General features: G+C 33.6%; 1 long non-coding RNA gene across 3 annotated transcripts; it reads right to left on the bottom strand.

Moving 5' to 3' along the window:
- Positions 1 to 1,188: 1,188 nt before the first annotated feature.
- Positions 1,189 to 16,822, bottom strand: LOC114580972. 3 transcript variants are annotated; one of them, XR_003702767.1, is made up of 3 exons: positions 15,980 to 16,822; positions 7,295 to 14,038; positions 1,189 to 1,889 (listed from the first exon to the last, which is right to left on the bottom strand). It is a non-coding gene; the product is annotated as an uncharacterized LOC114580972 (long non-coding RNA). The 3 variants fall into 3 exon arrangements; XR_003702766.1 differs by lacking the exon at positions 15,980 to 16,822 and having other exon boundaries at positions 7,295 to 14,154; XR_003702768.1 differs by lacking the exon at positions 15,980 to 16,822 and having other exon boundaries at positions 1,189 to 1,847; positions 7,295 to 14,154.
- Between the last annotated feature and the right edge of the window lie 5,914 nt (positions 16,823 to 22,736).

Here is a 22,736-nt window from a genome sequence, read left to right as displayed (position 1 = left end):
AATAAAGAATGTCTAACTAGCTTCTCATTTGATGGCTAGGATGGGCATCACATTTCACCCGACTTTTTATCATTGTGAGAGAGACCATCTAGAGTCGACGTCGCTCGAATAAGATTATTCTTTATAGTTAATGTAAATCTTGTCACAAGGCGGAATTAATCTGCGTTCTATGGCCGGACTTTGTATCAAAAGTTTACAAAAAGATTTGGGCAAAATGCTTAAAGTTTGTTTGAGTTCAAAAATTTGAATTTACTTGAATTCAAGTTGAATACTAATAAATAAAGTTTTTTGTTTAGAATCAGTTGCAAAATATCTAAAAATTAAGTAGAAATATTTCATGAAATTCATGCATGTTTTTACTTATTCAAGTTCATTAGATATGTCTTATTTATAATGAAGCATAGGCTTTGTTTGATACGGCTTTCTTATTACTTCTTAAAGCAATTTTTTACTATAAAAATTTTAATTCTTTTACCAGAAAGCTGCTTTAAGAAGCGGTAAGAAAGTCATCTCAATTGAAGCCATAAACTTAGAATCATTAATGTGTCATCTCTAATTTGTAGTTAGCCGACTTGAAGCTTAAAAATTGATTCTTAAGTTTTTCTATCCAACTTTTTTATCAAATTGAATTCTCTTTGACAACCTCAATTTTTGAACGAATTTTGCTCTCATTTGGACGACTTCAAACTTTAGATGAGTTGAACGCTTGATAAATTCCAAAGACAAGTTCTCCAAATATTGTTGAATTCGTTAGACTAGTTATATGTTATGACAAAGTCTAGATTGTTCATGTATATTTAGGTTTCGTTTGAGACGGCTTTTTTAATGCTTCTTAAAGCAACTTTTTAGTACAAAAAACTGCTTTAAGAAGTAGTAAGAAAGTAGTCCCAAACAAAACCTTAGGCTTTGTTTGGGACGGCTTTTTTACTGCTTTCTAAAATGGAGTTTTAGTACAAAAATAAAAAAATTTGTACTAAAACTCCGTTTTACAAAACAGTAAAAAAGCCGTCCCAAACAAAGCCTTAATCTCTATTTTATTGCACCAATACTTGCAATACTTTATTTCTAGTTATTGGCACTAATCAACACTTACCTTATCTTAGAGAATGCTGAATCCATATATATTTGCGAGCAACACTAGAATTTTACTTATAAGACTCAAAAGACAAAATAAAAAGTACAGAGACATAAAGAAAAAGAGAGTCAAAAGTGAAAAGCTTTAAGATGTTATTACAAGTTCTAGGCAAGGGATTTGTTGTTATGGGAAAAATCTATACAAGGAATAAGAAAATATATCTAGCTAAATGAGGCATGAAGCCCAAAAAAATATGAAACCAAGAAAGTATAAAAATACTCGTTGACAATCACTAATTGGAGTCGCCATCTTGATGGTTGAAGTCGTCAAGTGGTCGTCAAAAATGGCGAATTGCTCGGCGAAGTCGCCGATTGGCACGGGTAACTTCTTGCTTGGGCAAGTAGGCCTACCAAAAAGAGTAGACAATCATAAGGAAAATGAAGGAGATTATGTTTATCATTGCCACCTTCTTCCAGTTGATTTTGAGGTTAGCAAGGACACCAGCCATGCAATACTAGCAATCAGAGCACAAAACGGATGGATCATTCTGCCAGGCTTTGCAATCTCTTATGATTGAGGAGTTGGGCTTCATTTGGGACGATTTTTTTTGTTACTTTTAAAACAGCTTTTTAGTAAAAAATTTAAATTTTTGTACTAAAAAATTGCTTTTGGAAGCAGTAAAAAAGCCGTCCCAAACTAAACCTTAGAGAAACCATAAGGTTTGGTCCACATTGTTTCACTTGTAAAGGCGAAGTTGCACGCAGTGGGAGGCCTTCAGCATCCAGAGTTGTAAGAATCCAAAAGAGGTCAATTTCTATTATGTAAATAAAAAGAATGAGACTGTAAAATAAGTTATAGGTTTAGAAGATATTTCAAAACATGTCTATTGCATTACAAATCCATGAAAATTTGTATGAGATCCTTTGTATGCTTGCTGCATGTTAGAAGAAATTCAAAAAAACTTGGGCATACGGAATATTTATTATGCTCAACAACAGCTGTAAGCAACATTAACTCAACGACTGTAGTAACACAACCAACTTCTTTCCTAAATGAATCCATTGAAATTTAGAATCAATCTTTTCGGTCTTCCACGTTTGAAGCGGCGTTCTTCAAAGGAGCGAGAGACCCCTTCTTTTCACTCAAGATGGGAAATCAGGGAAAATAAGAACTACACCACTTAAATTGGGGATCAAGACCCTTTTATATTTTAAATGTATTTATTTTATTTTAGCCCATGATTAAAATTAAAATAAATACTCGACCTCTACACAATAATTAATTATATATAAATTTAATTGTGATCCCACATAAGTCAAATAATAATTAATAGATAAAAAATTTACTTGGCTCAATTTTAGATAGCTTCTAATGTATAATATTTTATTTTTATGTATAAATATATGTGTCCACATATCGAAATTTCCCAATAGTACATTTTAGAAAATATAGCAAAAAAATAAAGTTCCAGCTGTCCTTAGCCGCAAGATCTTCAACACGGTAGTTGAATTGTGACATAAAAGTTGAGGGAGCTCTGCTAGGGTTTGCTCTTTCTCCGCTCTAGCTGGTTTGCGCCGCCTGCCTCTACTCTCCCTTCGGCTCTGTCGGAGGCCCTCTTCCTTCTTTCCATTCATGGATTCTTTTCTTCCCCTCTCTGATTTTCCCCCGTTATCTTCTGCGGGTGGAGTTTCTCCCCGGCCACAGTGCAACTGGAAAGCTATTTTTGCGACCGAAGACTCCTCGCAGGATGATCTTCATCTTTCTCATTTCCCACAAGATCCTGAAATCATTCCTTTTACTGGTGACAAGTTGACTAAGAAGATTGGAGTCATTACTTGGTCGGGTATTCCATTGGTCGTAGGCCATACTACGAAGCTTTGCTTGGCGCCATTAAGAAAACGTGGAATCTAAAAGGTTCACTGCATATGTTATCACTTAGTGACGGTTTTTTCTTGTTTCGGTTTGCATGTTCGGAGGATCTAAATATGGTATGGTCCAAAGGAGTCTAGTTTATCCTTGGCAAGCTGTTTATCATGCAAAAGTGGCATCCTAAATTTAAACTGAAAAGGGAAAATTTCTCATCTGTTCCTATCAGGGTAAAAATCCACGATTTGCCTCTTGCATGCTGGAATTCGGAGGGGTCCCATTAGCTAAGTTGGATTCAAATTTGTCCCATTAGGCAAATATCCATCCCAAGTCTACAAGGTCCCCTGGGACGAAGCAACCCATGGCTGCCGACAAGGATCCTTCTGTCAGGTTGGGTCGATTACCTCCTCTGACTAAGTAGACCAGGGACCACGATGGCCCGGGACGACGAAACCATGGGATCTTGATCGGGTCTATCATCCATTCCCCCACCATCCGCTTTAAGTGTAAGATGGTAAAATGTATATTTTAAATGTCAAATCTTCCAACCCTTCAAACTTTCAATTTCAAGCCCTCTGTTAGCTAAAGTGGATTCAAATTTGTAAGATCACATGTATATACTTTGAAAAGAATTTATTGTATTCTTTAACATAAGAAAATATTTGTGTTGATAATTTTAAATATTTATTTGGGGATCTCGGCATGCAGCCCGATGTCGACCCAAATAAATATGTAAAATGCCCCATGTCTCACAGAGACATTCTCAAGCAAAATAAATTTGGATTTTTTGGATTTTAAATATTTATTTGGGTATCTCGACACTCAGCGCTATGTTGACCCGAATAAATATTTAGAATGCCCCCAATCAGATGGAGGATTTTGAAATGCATTCTTGCTACATAATAGAATTTCAAAATGCAAATGTATACGTTTGTAAATATGTATAAAATACATAACACATTAAACATAGCATTTTTCTTGGCAACTTTATGCATGATTCTTCTTTAGGTATCGACCGTTGATTGGCGGCATAGACTCTGACCATTCAGATCGATGAGTTGATAAGCTCCTCCCTGGTACACCTCGATAACGAAGGGGTCTTCCCAATTGGATGTGAACTTGCCACCGATTTTTCGGTGTGTGATGATTGGTCTTCTCAGCACCAAGACCAATTCCCCTTCTTGAAATGCCGAGAGCGCACCATATAATCAAAGGATTTTGTCATTCTTCCTCGGTAGATTTCTAGATTTTGTTAAGCTTGCAAGCTAACTTCATCGAGTGCATCGAGCTCTTCCATCCTCATGCTAGCATTTTTCTCTTGAGTGAGATCGTTCTGGATTGTTACCCGGAGTGACGGTAACTCAACTTCTAAAGGTAATACGGCCTCAACTCCGAACACTAGTGAATAAGGAGTGGCTTTGATTGGAATCTTGTAGATTATACGGTATGCCCATGACGCTTCTAATATTTTCGTATGTCACTCTCTTTTATTTTTGGTTAGGATTTTCTTCAACAATTTCACCAACGTTTTGTTGAAGGCCTCTGCCATGCCATTTGTTCTTGGATTATATATGAGCAAATACTACCAATCGATTTTATGCCGATCAACGAACTTATAAATTTTTGTACTCTTGAATACAGTACTGTTGTCTTAGATTATGCGGCGTGGCACACCAAATCTATAGACATCATTGTAGATAAAGAAATTTATCATATGCTCGAATGTGAATTCTTTGAATGGAGCTGCTTTTGCCCACTTTGAGTAGTCTGTTGCTATCAGAATAAAGTGATGTCCTGCTAATGACGGCAGATCCATTAGCCTGATTATATCTATGCCCCAGCATTCAAATGGCCAGAATGCTACTGTTAGGTGCAATGAATTTGGAGGCTGATGTATAACATCACCGTGGATCTGACACTCATGACATCTATTGGCGTGGTCAATACAATCTCTTACCAGTGTTGGCTAATAGTAACACATTCTCTTGATTTTGACGACCATTTTGGGACCTCACTAATGTGCGCCACTAAGTCCTTCATGGTCTTCTACTACTATTCTATCAGCTTCCTTGGTCCCTAGGCACCTTACAATACAATGTATCATTGACAAATGCATATCGCAATGCTCTTTTTCGGATTTTTGCAGCTAGAGATTTATCCATTGGGAGATTGCTTTTTTTGAAATAGTTGATGAATGGTCGTCTCCAGTCATCTCCTTCCTCAATGTCTAAGCAATGTCACTACGATTCCGAAGCTTGACTAGCTTTACGCCTCTTGGTTACATGATATCCTTCTGGATAATTTTTCAAAATGATCTGATGGAGAGGTTGAGGGTCAACTCGGGTTTCATCTTGCTGATTTGAATCTGGAATTCCTTCTGCCTTCGGGAATTGTAACAGAGCGGGCTCCAAGATCCGATGGTTATAAACTCCGATGAATATAGGCTTCTCCTCGTTGGTGTTTATCATCTCCTCGGCCAATTTGGTTAAGCAATCTGCTTTGGCGTTCTACCTCGTGAAACTTGAACTATTTTAATATTTGGCACCTACTTCAGAAGCTCAAAGGCCCGCCGGTGGTAATGAGTGAACTCAACCTTACAAATCTTGCAAATGCCCAAGACTTGATTTATCACAAGTTGAGAGTCACCGAAGATTTTAAGATTTCGAATTTTGACGTCTATCGCAATCTCCAACCCTACTATTAAAGCTTCATATTCGGCTTCATTGTTGGTCCGAGGTTCAGTCAAACTAAATGAAAATCTCATTATGCCTCATTCAGGCGATATGAGAACAAGAGTGATGCCGGCTCGAGCTCTTACAATATTTGGAGGTCGAGTAGATTTAATCGATGATGCCCCGTCTAAGTACATCTTCTAGAATGGTAGTTTTTCGTTCTCCTCGACCTGCATGATTTGTTCATCGGACGGATCATCATTAAGCGGGGAGTCTGCCGGGATAGGATGCACGATGAGAAAATCTGCCAAGGCATGCCCTTTCAGCGACTTTTGTGACATGTATGTGAAATCAAACTGCAGTAATAGTACTACCCACCTAGTTAGATGACCTGTCAACGCAGGACTTGTTATCAAGATCTTCAGCGGATTGATCTTTGAAATCAACATGATTTTGTGAGACAACATGTAGTGGCGAAGTTTCTGAACTGCAAAAATCAACGCCAAGCAATGCTTCTCGATAGGAAAATAATGGCGTTCTCCTCCAATTTTCAAGCCCATGTGCAGGTCAATAAACCCTTTAAACTTCCAATTTTCAAGCCCCGCTGCTTTTAATTTCTTACTTGTTTCGTCATTTGTGGTGTTTACTCCTTATCTTCCCCAACAGACTGTTATTGTTATCGATATGGATACTAATATTATTGGATATTATAGGTTCACTGTATTGATACTGAACACGTAATATACTAATTAGATACTGATATAGGATACATGAATAATATGTATACACTCCTATATGATCTTATTACATTGATATGATTTCGACAGTCTTTACCAATGCTTTGGTTGTATGATTTTATATGATTTATCTACTGACTGATAGGATTGAAACGACGATGGCTTTAGTGATTTGACACCCGTATTATTTTACTAATTTCTCCATTGTACTACTTTATTGGCTTCCATACTGCATTGCTTTAGTGGTTACAGACTTTACTGCTACTGCATGTGTGTTTTACTATTTTTTCATTGATTCGTGATCATATAATTGCTACTGTTATTATTTGATTGCTGACATGATACTTGGGACAAAATAGTTGTGATATGATTATGTAGATCCTAAGTAATATATATGAGTTTTTGGGAATGAATACAGATGTATATATTTATGTAGATCATGTAATATATATACTTGCACATCATACTATTTTTCATAACAAACTTCATGCCTTAAATTTAAAAATTAGGGTTTCAAAAAAATATTTTAAATAGATTTAGCAATTAGCACTAAATAATGTTTCTACTATTTAAAATGAAAAACAAATTTAAATAGATTTTAATAAACATGCTTATACAATTCTACTATTTAACATGTAAAAATCATATACCAAAGTAATTTTTCTACAAAGTACAGTTACTAATGTTTAAAAAGATTTTTCACAACATGCTTGATGCTTCTGCAACGTACTTTTAGGCTTCTAAAGTTTCTACTGTTTAAAGTTTTTTAACAACATGCCTCTAAAGTTTCAACAGAGCATATATGATGCAGTCGAAGCTTGAACACTGGTGCGAGTTAAATCATAGACATCACGAGTTAAATCAACCGAACTAAATCATAAAAGATTTTAACTCAAAAACAATGCTTGAATACCACTATACCATGCTAAGGTCGTGAGGCTTACTAGCAAAGAATCAGAGATTATCTGGCCATGAGGCCACGGCGTTGGAAGGGGAGGGCGACGGGCCAACGGCGACTGGGCTAGGCAGCTTTTTGGCTCGAAAATTGGAAGAGAACAACTGGCCAAGCCAACCCGCGACAGTCCCGCACCACGATGGCAATTGGGCGTGACCGGCGACTGTCCGACGTTCGGCATTCGGCGTTCGACGGTTCGAGCAAGAAGAGAGCCACTAGAGTGAGGCAGCTTGCGTGACGAGGGCGTTTGGACTTTGTCACTTCGGTTCCGCTTCCGCGTGCTTAGAGAATCGCATAACTTTGGGAGCGGGATAGCCGGATAGAGATCGCATATTAGGATGAAAAAAAAAAGTAAAAAATTCTATTTGATTTATTCTCTAATTAATGCATAAATAAATGAAATCAATTAGATGCAGTATCACCAAAACTTAACTAACTCGGTGGGCTAGTGGGGGCACGTGCCCGCAGTGCCCCCACACTACATCCGCCCATGCAGTTACCTCTCAAGTCTTGGATATGTTTCCTTGCAAATACAAGAACAAGGCTACATACACCAATCACTCCACCCTAACTGTAGGAAAAACTTCATGAATAGATACGCCACTTTTTAAAGATGAAACAAAAAGCTATTTCATTGCATAAATACGCAGCATTTGGAAGTTACGCAGAAATAATTCAATTTGAATGTAAATTGTACACAACCACGAAAATGGTTAAGAAAAACAAGCCAATTATTGAACATATTTTTATGAAATTAATGATGAAAATTGAATTTTGATAAGATGGAAAAGTGAGTAACTTGAAGGAATTTAAACATATAAAAGTAGCTCAAGCTTTCATTATTCCTAACTATTATTTGATCAACTTTGTGAATATTCCTTGTTCAGACATTTTGTTTAGCCTAGCATGAGCTGCTAGTCTAAGTTTATATTGTTTTTTTTATCTAACCTTTCTATTACTTTTTTCACATTAATTTTCTACCTATCCTTTTGATGCATCTTTTACCCTCCATTATCAAGCACAAACTACCTAAATTTAATTTTATTTACTACCTTACTTTGTTATAAGTGCTACTTCTAACATGTCATTTTTCACTTTTTACTTTTCTATAAATTTAGGCTTCGTTTGGAACAACTTTTTTACTATTTTCTAAAGCAGCTTTTTAGACTAAAAAATTGTTTTAGAAAGTATTACGAAAGCCACCCCAAACTAAGCCTTAATTACACATTTATCTTAAGATTCTTAAGTGCTAACTAAAGCATTGGGATATATAGTTTGTAATGGTCCCCAAGACCATTGGCTCCCTTTTGGTTAAAACTCAAAAATACCTCGTTCCTTACAAATCATGGAGGCAAGTACTGGCAGACACCTAATGGATGTAATTATTTGGTTGGGCTCATGAAACATTTTCAAATCCCTAAAGGGAAACATTCAAGAGCAAGATGTGAAAACCAAGACTCCTGAAGTGGGATAATATAAAATTCACCATCATAGAAGACGATGGTGAAGCCACAAATTTGTATTATACAGGTTTTACCATTGCTGGAGACCGTATCAACCTAACTATGACATTGAAATCGATTTTTTGAATGGAAGAACATCAGGACAATAACAAGGTAATGAAAACCAGATCAGAAATTCAAAAATTGACCAGGCGACAATAAAGAAACAAAAAGATTTAAGAAAGGGAAGAACATCCATCACTTGTCCATATAAAAACTCCTAGAATACTCTCTTAGATTCAGAAAGACCCTTTTGATAAAGTGCCAAAAATTGACAAACTTTAAATATGAATCAAAAGCCTATTCAATGTCTCCTAATAACAATACATCAAAGAAGAGAAGGGAAGTGGTCACATAAAAGTTCAAATAAATTAAAAAATATATCTCTAGCAAGGACATAACACTAGTAAGAGTTTGCATCAAAGAAGCTAATAGTGAAAAGCAAAAAACTGAGAAAATAATGGCGCCTGAATCCTCTGTTTGACCATGTTTTGAGATTTGATGGGATTTGTTTAATCACGGGGAGCAGAATTCAACATATTTAAGGGATTTGCAATCTCATGCATAAGATGTTTTGGAGTTGTTTGGTAGCTGGATTTAGGCTAGATTTGGGGGAAATCGAACCAAATGGCCTAAAATGCAAAACCAAATCTCACGGTGAATGAAAGTCGTGGTAGATAGAAAAATACCCCTTTCGTGGTAAATCCCAAAATTTCCAAATCCTCTGATTCGGCGGATTTAACACTCTATTGGCTCAAGAGGAGGAAATCCGATCATTTCCAGTTGTTTTCCTTATCTCGTCACCTGCTCCTCTTCAAAATAGGTCATATGTCATGGTCGCCCATACTCCCTCATCTCCACCTCTCGCTATTATAAGGCATATTGTTCGGCTTCTTGCAATCGTATAGTCTCAAGAGGAAATCAGTGGCATGAAGAATATCGACAGTGCATATGTAACTCTCACATTCCTGATATTTATGCTAGGTTATCTACGGTTTATATATTTTTTCGTCTAGTATTTCCTCAGATTCGCATATTGTCTAGTTTTGACTCCAATTCATGAATCTCACCTGCTGCAGTTGCTCCTCTTCACCAAAAGACTATTATATTTCTATGGTGTGATATTTCCTTTGCTAGAGTGGTGTAGTAGTTCGACATTGTGTTATTAACATAACACTTAAAGAAAATATGGCTAGTAGTGGAACTTACCCAAAAACAAACTGTAAACAATCATCCTAATTCCCTGATCATATTAGTTTTATACTAGAAAAATCGATTCAATTGACAACGAAAGACAACAAATCCTCAAACATGAATTACATAGTTTCTACTCGGAACAAATGCGGTAAAATTCACTTCCAAAATGGTAATTATGCACATTAGAAATTGTAATTATCAATGTTAAATGACCTCCATAAATACTATTAAAATATATTCTTTGAAATTTGTACAACAATAATAAAACGTTTTTTGAAAGGCGAAGCGGCGCAATAGTTATCGGCCAGTATTTAAGTGGAATCTGGATGATTTAGATGTGAAGTTAGAAAATACTAATAAAAGTATTTTGAGGACACCTAAGTGGCCAGATCAGCATAATGAAGTCTTCAGAGAGTTATTGTTGGAATAATATTTGTGTAGTAATATTAATGATGGCATATTGAGGAGAGACATGTAGAAGGATTTGGTTTGTACATTAAATCACCAACTTAATAGAAACTACGCAGAAAGCACTGCACAAATTAAGTTCAAAAAAATAAAAACCAATTTTCATATTGTTTTCCAACAATCTCATCGAAGTGGATGAGATTAGGATGAAACTCTTTATTTGCCCATAGCCACTGACGAGATATGGGATGAGATAATCCAGGTATATATTATTCAATAAAATTTGATGATTCATTTATAAGCCTTAAATATATTTCTTAAGAGAGCCTTTTAATTTTTTCTATTTTTTGACTAGGATAACCCAAAGCTGGCAAAATTTTTTCGTAATTTATTCCACCAATATAATATTTTTTTAGAAAATATGTAGCGATAATATTGTTGTGGTAACATTAGCAAGGTCATCACAAAAAATAAATAATATAATACAAGATGGGGTAATAGGAGAAGATGTAGAGGAGGATGTGTTCTTGTCCGGTAATGAAATTAGTTTCGTATAGACTGATTTAGCCTCTGATTTACAAACCAAGTAAGTTCTTAAGTGAGAAATCACGAAAGAACTCTCATTTATTCCGATGAGACATAACAAGCGGTCAAGTGACGATGATGTTTGCAAAAATAAGCACCTTAAGAGAAGAGCTGAAAGAAAAGTTAAGTAGCATACTAGACAAGCATTATGGTAAAACCGATAAAATAATTGAGAAGATTGATAAAATTTGTCCATACACAATAATAGAATGTCTTGCAAAACTTGGTAGCATAGAGAACATTTCGATGAAAGCTATAATAGATATTCATGAAGCATTGATAGATAGTAACGACTATAAGATCGCTCTTATTACTTTGGATGGAACACGATTGCGTGGATTGATTGAATATATTCTTCATTGCCACCCTAAATTTTCTGAATGCTCAGCTTAGCTGCCAAATTTATGTGTCATAGGGTGTCAGTTCAAGAGGTTACTTTTCTGTTTAAGCATTCAAGTGTCTGTTAGTTAGCTTGAGTCATTAATTTTCTTATAATGTATTTCTCATTAAATGAGCATGTAGCCATTTATTTTGCTTGAATTTATTTGCATGAGAATGTGATTGATCAAAATTTAGTAGAGAAATATTGCTGTTTGATTTTTAAGTTAAGATTTATTTCAGCTTAATTAGTAAGTTTAAGTTTACTGAACTTAATAAATTATAAATTGTAGCACAAAATGGCTCATTTCCTGCATTGAGTTTTTCTGAAGGAGCTATGTGAACTGATAGATGAGCATGTGCGCTTGAGTAATGATATTAGAAATATTACGTCAAATCTTTTAAGTAGCAGTACCTCGTCAGACAACAAGATGAACATACTAAGACCGATGTTCAACAGAGGTTATACCGGTGAACAATATGTAATTGATCTGCCTTTTGGGCATCCATTACGTACTTATAACTTTTTTAAAATTTCATCATATGTATTTCATCAATTAAGGGAGTTGTTAGAAAGTCGTTCTCTACTTCATGATACGAAAAATATTTTAGTGCAGGATTACTTAACTATTTTTCTATGGGGTATAGAACATGTACATATTTACAAACAGTTGTGTGAATTCTTTCAATATTCTCTTGAAACTGTTAATATGTATTTTAATATGATCTTATATGCCATAATATTATTATATAATGATATTATTACAATGCCAAGTGCAAAAGAAAAATGTCACCCTTTTGTACGTTCCTATCCTCCATTTATGAGAATGCAGTAGAGTTATAGATGGGACTGTTCTAGTAGTTAACAGAAACTTACATAATCGGTATCATAACAGGAAGGGGTTCACTTCTCAAAACTTCATTGCTGTTGTATCATTTGACAGACAATTTATCAATGTGGGATCCGGTTGGGAAAGATCTGCAGCTGATATGAGAGTCTTACGATGGGCAGTGGAGGAACGTGATTTTAAAGTTCTTGCTAGTAAATATTTTCTGGTTGATTCTGGATATGCAAACACAGATAAACTAATTGCACCATATAGAGGGTATCATTATCACTTGAGTGAATACTGTATTGATGCTTTTCGAAGACAATCGATTGCACAAGAGCTATATAACCATTGTCATGCCCAACTACAAAATGTAGTTGAGAGGATTTTCGGCATATGAAAAGAAAGGTTCCAAATTGTGACTTATATATATCAATTTCCATTAGTTATTCAGACCCAAATTTGAATGTAGATGCTGGAGAAAGAGTACTGGGTGATTTTTTAAGACATTTAATTGCAACAAATATGTGGGAGGCCTGAGTAAAGCTCTCGGGTAGTAAGCTTAGAATCTTATATTTTTCAAAATTTTCAACTTTTAATGAGCAACTCCACATGTAGCAAAACAACGAAGTCGTTCAACTGGATAACCTGCAATTTTGAACACATTGAAGATGTAATCAACTTTAATTTATTTGGAATTCAGTCTATGTTATTGTTGTATTTCAAACAAAACTTTTTTTTATTTTATTTAAACTTCGATTATTGTAATTTAATTATCGAAGAAATACATGTCAAATCTCTTAACCACCTTAATCTTGAATTGAATAGCCAAATAGTCACACATGATTTAACTGGATTTATCATGAATGTTATCAAACAATTTTTAGGATTTAAAACCCCCTACCCCCCCCCCCCCCCCCCACACACACAGGATTTCGTAAATCTGAATTTAGAGGATTTATGAAATCTTACTTCAATGAAATCCTAGGTGTTACCAAATAGCCCCTTTAAATTCCAAATTCCTTTAAATCTTATATTAAACTAAAAAAAAGTCAAATAAATTATTAGAATTTAATAAGATTTGATAGTTGTCATGGCGGAAAATTTTAGATATTAATATTCTCAACCAAAAAACAAATTCCTAAACCACAATTCCCTTCAAAGCTCGCAAAATAAATGAAAATCAAGAAGAGGAGAGTAAAAAAGAAAGCAAATATTATCTTAGAACCAAAAAGAAAATAAATGGTAGCTTTCTTTGGTAATGGGAAGAGAAAGAAAACAGGAATCGCATTATGCCTGAAGAGGTGAGAGGGTTTTTGTTGAAGAACTCACTGAGGGGCTGTTTGGTAGAATCTAGAATTTCATTTAAGTGGGATTTCGTAAATCCTCCAAATTCGGATTTACGAAATCCTGGGGGGTTAAATCCTGAAAACTATTTGTTAACATTCATGACTCCAGTTAAACCCTGTGTGACTGTTTGGCTGTTCAATTTAGGATTTAAGGCGTTTATAACATTCATTTCTTCAATAATTAAAGTAGAACAAGCAAAGTTCAAATAAAATACAACAAAGTTTCATTTGAAATACAACAATAACATAAAGTAAATTGCAAATAAAATAAAGTTGATTCCATCTTCAATGTTTTCAAAATTGCAGGTTATTCAGCTGAACGACTTCGCTGGCTTGCTACCTGTAAATGGAGTTGTTTGTTAGAAGTTTAAATTTTGAATATTCTAAAGAATATAAGTTTAATGCCAGAGACTTACCCGAGCATCCCACATATTTGTTGCAATTAAATGTCTTAAACCATCACCTAGTATTCTTTCTCCAACACCTGCATACAAATTCGGGTCTTCATAAATAGCTTGAACCTCCCCCAAGTCACTGTCATGATACATTTCAATTTGTGACATGTTGAAGTAAATATCATGGCCGTGATAACGCCCGATAAAGTTAGTTGACTTGGTCAACCGGGTTGACCCCGGGTCCAAGCTCGGGCTCGACAGACTCGACTCGACCCACTGAACCCAGTGGGGAGGGCCATAGGGTCTAGCTTGGTCAATTTGACCAAGTTAACTCTTTGGGCTCGGGTCTGGGCAAAATCGAGGTCAACAATGCAAAAATAATATCAGCCTGAACCGCAAGTGAAAATTGACGCATGTGAGTCAAAACTTGAAACCTTTTTTTCCATATGCCAAATGTCTTCTCAACTACATTTCATAGTTGGAAATGAAGATAATTATATAGCTCCTATGCAACATAGTATCTTCGAGAAGCATCTGTACAGTATTCAGCCAAGTGATACCGATACCCTCTGAATGGTGCAATTAGTTTATCTGTGTTTGCATACCCAGAATCAACCATAAAATATTTATTAGTTGGAACTTTAAAATCACCTTCCTCGATTGCCCATCGTAAAACTCTCATATCAGCAGTTGATCCTTCCCAACCGGAACCCACATAGATGAATTGTCTATCAAATGATACTGCAGTAATGACATTCTGAGAAGTGAATCCCTTCCTGTTACGATATCGATTTTGCAAGTTTTTGTTAACAACTACAGGAATGTGAGTCCCATCAATAGCTCCAACAGCATTCTCGAATAATAAATAAAAATTTTGATTCAAATGTACATAAGGGTGGCATTTTGTTTCCGCACTTGGCATCGTTATGAATTCAGTAGCTAAAGAAACTATGGCACGCAATACCAAATTAAAATACCGACTAACTGTTTCAAGAGAATGCTAAAAGAACTCACACAACTGTCTGTAACTATATGCATGTGCTATACCACATAGAAAAATTGCCAATTTCTCTTGAACTAAAATGTTTTTTGTATGACTAAGTAGAGAAATGGCCATAAGGTAAACCAATATATGCCTGCAACTGTATGCACGGTCAAAGTAGATTTCATCAAGTAGAGCTTAAACTATATATGCACGGTCATAAACTTTCATAGTACAGGTACATTCATCAAAGCAGGTTTCGTAAATCAAATGGAAAAAATAAGTACAATGTTTTCAGTGTAGTTTTCATCAACTCGACGATTTAGTATACCGACCAAATCCTTCCACATGTCCCTCCGCAGTATGCCATCATTAATATTACCACACAAATAATGCTCAAACAACAACTCTCCGAAGACTTCATTATACTGATATGGCCATCTAGGTGTCCTCAAAATATTTTTATTAATATTTCCCAACTTCACATCTAAATCATCCATAATGTCCACTTAAGTATTGGTCGATGACCGTTGAGCCGCTTTGCCTTTCAAAAAACATTTCATTTTTGTTGTACAAATTTCAAATAATACATTTTAATGGTATCCATAGAGACTATTTAACAACTATTTCTAATGAGCATGATTACCATTTGGGAAGTAAATTTTACTGCTTTTATTTCGAGTGGAAGCTAGGTAATTCATGTTTGAGGATTCGTTGTCATTCGTTGTCAACCAATTAGATTTATTTAGTACAAAACTAATATGATCATGAAGTAAAGATGATTGTTTACAATTTGTTTCTGGATAAGTTTCACTACTATCCACATCTTCTTCAGGTGTCATGTTACTAAAACAATGTCGTACTATCACATCATTCTAGCAAATGAAATTTCACAACACAAACAATATAGGCCTGTGCGAACAGCTGTCCATAATCATGAAACAGGTAAAAACGGACTACATGCAAATAGGGAGAAATTTCGGACAACTATTAGCCTAAACCGTGGATATGCTACCAAAAAATTAGATATGAGATTAAGGAATCATACCTACTGCTGATTCACGCCTATGGTTTCCTCTAGGGACTGCTTGTGCTGGATGTGCGAATGCAAGCAACCGAACAGTTGGCTTATAATAGCGAGAGGTAGAGACGAGGGAGTATGGGCGATCATGGTGTGTGAGCTGTTCTGAAGAAGAGTGAGTCAAGAGATAAAAAAAACAGTTGGAATCGTTTGGGCTTTGTTCTGCCTTCTTCCTCTCCCACGAATAATCAGTTAAATCCGCTTCTTCTCCGTGGATTTGCGAAATCCGGGATTTACCGCAAGAAGTGCTCTTTTTCCGTCAACCGTGGATTCCATTTTCGGTGAGATTTGGATTTGCATTTTAGGCCGTTTGGCTGGATTTCGCCCAAATCTGGCCTTAAATCCGGCTAAATCCGCATACCAAACAGCCCCTGAGTGTATGGTTCTTGTGGTTATCTGCGGATCCTGGCCCAATTAATATCGTCGCTGACCTATTTCTGAAGCTACTTAGAGAATTATCCGTGTAGACACTACTTGTACTCGCGGCGAGAAACGACCTCGCCGATGCCCTCATAGATGAGGCGAGAGACCAGGCACCGACCGCTGAAAAGGCCGGCGAGGGACACAATCATGAGGTAGACGCCAATAACTATTACAGGCAGATCCAAGAGCTTCTCAAAATCGGTGCTTGAGCCGGTTTTAAGCCAAATTCCAGCTCCAAAGATAGAGATTGAGAGAGCAGGAAGACAATGGCATTGAGCAACCCGATCAGGTTGTTGCTGAACCGCATTATCTCCTTCTTGGAAGAAAAGAAATGCATTCATGAGGATGCGAGGGGAAGACCGCTTGGCAGCTAGGCTTACGACGGTTCAGAGGTGGAGGAGAAGGAACCAAATCGGGCAAAAATGCCGAGGATGCAGCATGAATTGTTTGCCTGTTCATTAAATCTTTGTACAAATACGAAGTTGAAACAAAAAAAATTTTCACCCAAAAAAAGTTTTTTTATCACCCAAAAAAGAGTTCCTTTTTCGATTAGATTTTTAAATTATTTCAATTTTTAAATAGAAAAAAATATGAGTATGATGCAAAGCGATGGTCTGATCGGCTTGAATTCTATGATACTATTAATATCTTATTTAAAAAAAAGTGATAACATCCATCACTTATAAGAATGGGTATAATAAATTTTAAATTAATTAATTTTTTATAAGAAAATATAGATCATTTAGATTATAAATTATTTTGAATAAGTTTATATATATATATATATCAAACATTGCTTATTAATTTTTGACTTTAAAAAGGAGCATAATATGAAAAATAAAATAAAATACTATCATATGATTAGATGAGACATTTAAAGAATGCTAATAAAAATATTATTGAGAGCAAAATTCAAAATTAAAGATTTTCTTTGATCAGGAGGAAGCTAACATTACGTAAGAAAAAATAGTTTGTGACATTAAGAAAGTTGAAACGTATGTACTTGGCGGAACATAAGGAAAAAACTTATAATAGTAAAAATAGTTATTGGAATCAAAATGTGCTAAAAAGATAAAAATAATAGATTTGCTATAAAAATTAGTTTAGATGTAAAAACTTGAAAATTTTGGAAATATATAAAGAGGCATGTCACATGAGAGGAGTTTAAGAAGATAATATGCGATGTAAAAATTTGAACTTTTAATAATTTATATAATATATTAGGAACTAAGGAGAGTGAAATGTATAAGCTAGCCAAGCAAAAAGAGATAGAAGAATTAAGGAAAAATTTAAGTAAATTGGATTAAGAATGATGCACAAGATGTGCAAATTATAGAGGAATTAAGTTGATGCGTCATACTTTAAAACTATGGGAGCAAGTTATGCAGTGTAGGTTGCGACGTGATGCCAATGTTTCTCAAAATCAATTTGGGTTCATGCCAGGTAAGTCTACTATGAAAATTGTACATTTATTGGAAGTTTGATGGATAAATATAGAGAGAATAAGGAGGATTTATATATGATATATATATATATATATATATATTGATTTAGAGAAAACATATGATAAAGCTCCAACATAAGTGATCTAGAGAGTTCTAGAAAAGAAAGAAGTTAATAATGCATATATTCAAATCATTAATGATATGTATGCAAGAGCTATTGCTTGTGTTCAAACACATTGTGGATTGACCGAATATTTTTTAATTTCATTTAGATTAAATCAGGGATCAATTTTAAGCCCATATCTTTTTACTTTAGTCATGGATGTTCCTACTAGACATTTGTAATATGATATACTCTAGTGTATGTTTTTTGCTAATGGTATATTTCTTGTTTATAAGACTAAAGAGGAGTTGAAGGCAAACTATAGAGTTCAACCTTAGAGTCTGAAAGTTTTTGTTTGAGTGGATCTAAAATCAAATATATGCTTTATAATTTTAGTAGTAATAGATATAGTGGGGGATTATGATTTTAGGTGATTAAGTTATTAAAAAGGTACATATTTTAGATATCTCAGATCTATTATCCAAAGTGATGGTGAAGTAGATGGGGATAATATTGGTAGATTAAGCTCTTACTTTAGTTTTCAATGAGTTTTATTTCTACAGATTTTATCTCTCCTAAATATGTAAAAAATATAATAGCTTCTGATTTTATAAGCTTTTACTATGCAAGTTTAGATATATCATAAATTTGATTACTCTAAATGATTTGATATGATTTTATTATATTTTAAATGAAGTATTGAATGATATCAAATACATGATATAATAACTCTACGTGATACCCTACTAATTCATGTGATTCATTAATTAGAGTCATGATAAGGTGATAGAGATTTATTGGGTGTTATAAGGAGTTAGGGTGACTGATTCACATGATTCAAGAGGAGTTATAAAGAGTACATTAATTATGAGCTATAATGAGAGACTAATTGAGAGTCATAAGTGCAGGAGCAAGATATCCTTAAGATATATTTATTAATATCTAAATATTGATGCTGACAGTACTACAAATATTGTATTGATATTGTGGCAAGCATTAATACTATTTTATGTCATTATCATTATTTAATGTTATTGGTTAGTATTGTTGACTATTATTGCTACTGTGACTGATAATATAATGGATTAAGATGTGATATATTATAGAAGGATAAATTGATATAGATAATCAGTATATACATTAATGCATATATTTCTTTATATGATTTATAGTATATTATTATCTTTTATTTTGCATTGATTTCAGTTATAAGATTTTAGTTAATTTCTGGGCTATGTGCTCATTACGTGATTTTACACATTTTAGGAAATTATAAAAATTATATGATATGAAGCTCCGGATAACAAAAATGTAATCATATTTCTTTTCATTGTTTATTTTTAAGATCTAGTTAAATGATTAAAATGAAAGAATATGTAATTATTCTAATATCTATCCTTGAGTGTGACATAGACATATAAATATTTGATTAAAAAGTAATATAAATTAACTTTTTTATTAAATTTAAATGAAAATTTTACTCTAAATAAAAAAATGGAGAAAAATGATTCATATAGCTGATCTCATGTGGTGGGATGAAGGCTTGATGATAATATTGTTGTTAGTTCTTTTAATTTTGCTGACTAAGACTAGGCGAGATCCATATAATAGGGCTAATTTGATATCAACACATCTTTCTAAAATTTGGGTGTGTGTGTGTGTGTTTATATAATGTATTAAAATTTTTACAAAAATTAAGTTTTTTCTGTATAACAACCTAGTAATTATTAAAATAAAATACAATTTTGTCTGAATTGAAGCGCAACGGCATGAGGAATGATCTTCATGGCATTGAAGGTTTTGCTGTACAATAATAGTGGATTCAGCATGCAACGCAACGACACTGGCTTCCTTGGATGTCGTAGCGCTATGCACTGAAATGAGTTTTCAAATATATTAAAATGGCATATGCTTCATTCCCTTACTCCCTCACACTACAGGAAACTCGTTATTTATCGGCGGTCATTTGACGATTTTCTTGTAGTGTCCCCTCACTCAGCTGTGACTTGTCGTGGAAGGAAAGAATATAAGGGAAGGAAGGAGGAGAGAGGAATGAGAAAGCTGGGATTTTTCACCGCCGATATGCTTCGTTGCTTTTACAAAAATTTGAGATAACTTATTTGTGATCCTCAATATAGATTTGCTGAATAATCATGACGTACACTTTATTATCTAAGAATTAAAAATAAAGTAGAATCAAGTACTATATAAAATCAAGTAGAGCGTAGGTTCCACCTCTTTGATCGATCACTGTTTGATACATCCTATGTTAGTGTCTCAAGAATGCCAATGCTACATCTAAATAAAAAGAATTATATTCATAAGCGAGTCATAATGTAAATTGTATCTCTAGCCCATTGAGAAGTAATTTCTTAATTCAACCCTCTACTACGTACTGAAGATTTCTCCACTTTGTGATTGTTCAATAACATTACTAAATTATTTCTCTCATAATATCTTCTTTTACATGAACTCCTGATTATATTTATGAAAATGGAAATTGTATTAACAAGTAAATATTTATCAAAATGGGATTTTTATTAAAAAGTAAAGTAATATGGGCATGATTTTTAGCAATAGCACTAATTAGAGTTTATAGATAAAATAATATCTATAATATTTAATTAGAATTTAATTACATTTTTATATTTATTGAAATGATAAATATCAAGTTCGAATGGGAAGATCATTACTTTAAACTCCTTTTAAAAAATAAAATTTATTTTGAATAGTGACCATTGAATAATTTATATAACCCTTTATTTATAAATTTATTATATATAGAAATCTCTATGGAATCTATGTATGCTCGTGCGATCATTTTTAAACAATAAATAAAGCTATTCAAGCATAAATTTTACTACAAATGTTTTTTTTTTTGTCATTGTTTATTTTTTTAGTTGTTTATTTAAATTTTTTTTTTAGTAATTTTATCTCTCCTAGCTAGTATGTTCTTAAGTTATTCATTCTTTTAATTAAATGTTAATTATTTTTATTACATTTAAATTTATTTCAAGAGTTATATTTAGGCTTCCTTACTCTTATGTTCCATTTAAATATGTGATCATATGCTTTATATTCCATTCAATTGATATCATTTTATAAATATTTAGGCTTGATTTTTTAAATTATATATTACATATTTTAATATTTTCTCATTATAATTTATAATTCTTTAGAATAATAAGGAGAAATAGTAATATAAAAAATAAAATATTTAATTGAACTCCCATTCACCTTCTAAATCAAATTTAATTCTTTGCATATTACAACTTTATCATAGGTGATATATCATATTTTTCATTTAGGTGAGATAGTAATTCTAAATGTATTATTATTATTATTATTATTATTATTTTGTTTGAACATATCAAGTTGAGATATCACATTTTTTTATGAATTAGAAAGAATTGTTCAATAAAAAAAGTTAAATAATAACAAAATTAAAGCAATAAAATTAATTATTTTACAAACCTTAAGTGTGAGGAAGGAATATCACATCATGTCAAATAAGAATAATTAATTAAAAATATTATTAAATTCTAATTAAATGATATAATACTTTAATTCATTTAGTTTTTTTTTTTGGGCTTTCAACATTAATAATAATAAATTTATAAATAGTACCAAAAATAAATAAACTATTTATAAGATAATATACCATGCATTTATTAAAAAAAAATATTATATATTTAATATTGTTTTTTAATTCATAATATCATATATAGTATCAAGACTAATTAATAAGATGAAACAGAAAAACATCAATTGAGTTTCTATTAATCAATATATTATAATTTATGAGTTAGCCATTTATGTTATATATAATCAAATAGAAATAATATGTATAAAAACTATATTACATTGTTATTTTAATTTTTGAATTTGTATTATCTAATATATTCTGACTAATTACAAACAATTTGCTATACATAAAAAATTAACAAAAAGCTTTTAAAAAATACTAATAATTCATAGTACAATATATGCCTCAAATAACAAATAAAAAAACTAGGCGATCTATTGGGGAGGGGAGGCCAAAATCAGCTCCGAGCGAGATGGGGTTGACGAATAGGAAAATGAGATAGTGAAATGGATAAGAACATACATAGACGAACAAATTGATGAGCCGACCGAGTGAAGAAGAGGTGATGAAGGCAAGCAGATGTTTCGGAAAGACAAGGTCGGGGTTTGGGTTTGACAGGAGATGACGGGGAGTTAGTTTTGATGAAAGCAACAGTTTTTAGATGGTAGAATAATAAATAGTGAAGTTTGAGTATTAATTAAATAAATTGAGCAATTTTAAGTATTTGATGCGTAAAAACTCCATAAAATAAATGTTAATATCGTAATTTAATTAATTTATTAATAACAACGATGTTGTCTGTTTTTGGGAGAAGAAATTTTTTTTAGGGGAATATTTTGCCTATATACAATATCAGCGGCATCGGTGCGCCTCCTCGGCGTTCTTCCGATAACGGGAAGAATCTGTCGGGCCTTGGGCCCCGCTTTTGCTGAATTATTTCTATCCGGTGGACCCCACGATCCACTGTTATTGGATGGTAGTCGGCGAGCTGGATTTTTGGCGGACAGAGAGAGATTCTGCCTATATACAATATCAGCGGCATCGGTGCGCCTCCTCGGCGTTCTTCCGATAACGGGAAGAATCTGTCGGGCCTTGGGCCCCGCTTTTGCTGAATTATTTCTATCCGGTGGACCCCACGATCCACTGTTATTGGATGGTAGTCGGCGA

The sequence above is a fragment of the Dendrobium catenatum genome, unplaced genomic scaffold, assembly GCF_001605985.2.
Source record: "Dendrobium catenatum unplaced genomic scaffold, ASM160598v2 fragScaff_scaffold_1446, whole genome shotgun sequence".
Lineage (NCBI taxonomy): Eukaryota > Viridiplantae > Streptophyta > Magnoliopsida > Asparagales > Orchidaceae > Dendrobium > Dendrobium catenatum.
The sequence above is the reverse complement of the archived record's forward strand: the minus strand, read 5'-3'. Positions and strand labels throughout refer to the sequence as shown.